Consider the following 3,625-nt stretch of genomic DNA (forward strand, 5'->3'; position numbering starts at 1 on the left):
ACAACTGAAGTTTTAGCATTATTGAATTTTAATTTAGCTAGCCCCAGGTGGCTAGTTAGAGCAACCTGCGGGCCCCGGTTACCTGGGATGCAGGGGCGGAAGAGAGAACCTCAGGGGAAGCCACGTGGGCCAGATGCCGACGTGGACCATACAACCAAGAGTCCATACACGCTTCCCTGAATTCTGAAACACCTCTTAGAAAAAGCAGGGGAGACCCATGTCAATGATGATGATGATGGGGGTGAGGGGCGGGTGTAGCTCAGTGGTAGGGTGCATGCCTCACATGCACGAGGTCCTGGGTTCAGTCCCCAGCACCTCCATTAAAATAAATAAATAAACCTAATTACCTCCCCACCCAGAAAACAAGAAAGAAAAATAAGAAAACCCAAAAAGCAAAAGCAAAAAAACCCAACAATAAAAAAACAAAAACAAAAATAGTGATGGAGAACAATGAAGACCATGTTTTGCAGTCTTGCAAATGCTCTGTGTACACGGGTTCAGGTAACCCAATTGGCCCCGTGCTGTGGGTCCGGTTGCAGTGCCCAGGGTCACAGACGAGGAAGCAAGGATCTTGCTTGAGGACATCCAAATGGATGAAGGTAGAGTGGAGGCTCAGAGCAGAAACTGGAATTACATAAAAACAGTTTTTCATCTTGACCGCCTGAATTTGTGGCCTGTGGTTTGTTCTGGCCGCACGATGACCCGTTTCTCTATTCCTGCACGTCCTGTGGGGATGCTCAGACACCAGAAGCACCACTGGTTCGTTCCCCATCCATCAGTCTTCCTGGTTTTGTAGATGGTTCCCCACATCGTGAAGGACTTCGTCTAAAGCAAAATGGACCCTGTCTGAAAGGCAAGAAGATGGCAGAGAGCTTAGAATCGGGTACCAGCTCGTGGAGTGCTGGGCCCTCTGCTGGTGCTGAGAGGAGATGCTCGCTGCTCTTGAACTCCTCCAGCCTCCTCGTGACAAGTGTCCGAGGGAGGAGAAATTGGCCTGCCCTGGATCGGGGTCCAAGCTCTGCAGTCTTGAACACGTGGGCACCTCCGAGCCTTTGTTTCCTTCCCTGTGAAATGGGGATCTTCAAGGAACTTGCCTTTAAGGATTATCATGAGGATGAACTGAGAGCATTTCCAGAAACATTTATACAAGCTAGTTGTTATCTTACTGAAATAAAGCAGCTTACATTCTCTGCTGAAATTTCACACTGCCAAGCTGATGTCCACGCTGCCCAGGAATCGACATCCCCTGAAGTTTAGCTTTCCTCTGGTTCTGAGTTGGAAGGAGGTGCAAAAACAGGGACGCTGGAGGCTGTTGACCAAAGCTCCGGACGTTCTCAGCTGGTTGCTGGGGTGGAGGTGGCGGTTTGGCTCCCTGTCCAGGTTCCTGCAAAGACCGGGGCTCGGAGTTCTAGAGTCATCCACAGTCTGCTCACTTTCTGTGTGTCTATTCAGTGTCTCAGCGGGTAACACCCATGCGCCTGTGTTTTCTTCCCCCTACAGTGGGAAAAGTCAAATTCCCCTCTGAAAATTCGGTGCCTGGCATAGAGTAGGTGCCCTGTATGTGACTTTTGCTTTGTCCCCTTCCAAAGCATGCCCTGTCTGCACTGGGGGGGGGGTCCTAGGTTGACTGATCACTCTTCACGACCAGATGACTCCAGTCCGCCCCCATGGGCTCTTGACCTGAAAGCTTCAAGTTGTCCAGACAAATGGCTACCTGCCTCCCATAAACTTGCCTTGGACGGTGTAGCCAAGAAGCCAGTGTGGAGCTGTCTCCTGGATGCTCACAGTGAGGAAGATGGGCCAGTTCAAATGAGCGAGTCACCAGGGACTGGTGGGCAATGACAGTAGGAGTCCAGTGACACTGGATTCCTGTCCTGTGGGGGGAGCCATACTTCACGGACCCACCTGACTGGGGCCAGGCCCGCTGGAGTTGCCAGAGATTAGGTTCTTGTCTTGTTGCAGAAAGAATTCCGAGACCAGATGCGGAGGTTAAGAAAACAAAGTGAGGGTATGTTGAGTGATGCTCTCCGGGGCGTGCGGGCAGACTCAGGTGAGCGGCTGTGCTGAGCTGCTTCAGCAAGCTGGTTACATAGAGCATGCAAATGAACGGGTGGGATGTTCACTGGGGAGGGAAGGGTTTGGGGTCATATTCCCTGATTTCCATCCCGGCTCCCTCTCAGAATCCCCAACTAATAATGGCTTAAACTCAGAAGTGTGGAGGGAGCAGGGTGAGGGGGCTCAGAAGCTCTGTAATAGCACAGCAGTGGCTCCCCAGACCGTGACCTCCTGACTTTCTTCTCTGGGTGATGTAGCCCCAAGCATCCCAGGCAGGCTGGGGTGGATCAAGCAGAGAAGAAAGCTTCTATCCACAGTCTTCTCAGATGCCTCCAGCCGATTTCATATTTACCTGCTCCATGACCGAGGACGGGCAGAGAGAAAGAGGGTCACCAGGACCGGTCTAGACCAGTGATTCCTCTTTGCAACTTTGGGGGTCACCTACTTCCATGGCTATGTGACTGCCATTGGGAGTAAAACTGGAGTTTTATTAGCAGGGACGAAGCCATTGGTATGGCCTCCTTCACAAACATGGGAAGCATTTGAAATCCTTTCTTCTGCTTGGGTAATTCTTTACCTGCAAAATCTTGATGTGAGTTGCAGATTGTCAGTTGCCATAAAAACTGAAAATGCCAGCGACTTGCTTTCTTAGACTCCCCTGCAGCTGGAATACAGAACTCAGTGCCCATTGACAGGTGAAAGGATAAAGAAGTTGTGACACACACACACACACACACACACACACACACACACAATGGAATACTACTCAGCCATAAAAAAGAATGAAATAATGCCATTAGCAGCAACATAGATAGACCTAGAGATGATCATGCTAAGTAAGCCAGACAGAGAAAGACAAATATCATATGATATCACTTATATGTGGCATCTAAAAAAAAATGATGCAAATGAACTTTTTTACAAACCAGAAATAAACTCACAGACATAGAAAACAAACTTATGATGACCAAAGGGGAAAGGGGGGGAGGGATAAATTGGGAGTTTGGGATTAGCAGATACAAACTACTATGTACAGAACAGATAGATAAGAAGGTCCTACTGTACAGCACAGGGAACTATATTCAATATCTTATAATAACCTATAGTGATAAAAAATATGAAAAAGAATATGGATATACATGTATAACTGAATCACTGTGCTGTACACCAGAAACTAACACAGCATTATAATTCAACTATACTTAAATTAAAAAAAAATTATTTTTGAACCTGAATATGCAAGCAAACACACGCGTGGCTCAGACTCAGCAGGGCCAGCTGCCAGGAGCAGGGGCGGAAGCTTGCTGCATGTGGCCGGCCAGGCGGGGTCTGAAGTCCGTGCAGAACCTCCAGCAGCAGCCCCGCCCTCCCCAGCCCGCCTCTGGGTTTGAAATCTACCTGGAACACCAGTCAAAGGCCTCCTTTCTTGTTTTCTCTTTGGCTTATATTCCGGCCATATTCCAGAGCCATAGAAATAAGGCTGAATTCACTTGCACGGCCTTCCTGCAGCAAGGTGGTTACAAATCAGGCCGACTTTTCTCCAAGTAGCCACTCTCTGGGGTAAACCATC

General features: G+C 48.8%; 1 non-coding gene across 1 annotated transcript; it reads left to right on the forward strand.

Moving 5' to 3' along the window:
- The first annotated feature begins 247 nt into the window (after window positions 1–247).
- On the forward strand, window positions 248–320 carry TRNAV-CAC (transfer RNA valine (anticodon CAC)). Its single transcript has one exon. It is a non-coding gene; the product is annotated as a tRNA-Val (tRNA).
- Window positions 321–3,625: the final 3,305 nt, after the last annotated feature.

This window comes from Camelus bactrianus, chromosome 32, assembly GCF_048773025.1.
Source record: "Camelus bactrianus isolate YW-2024 breed Bactrian camel chromosome 32, ASM4877302v1, whole genome shotgun sequence".
NCBI lineage: Eukaryota > Metazoa > Chordata > Mammalia > Artiodactyla > Camelidae > Camelus > Camelus bactrianus.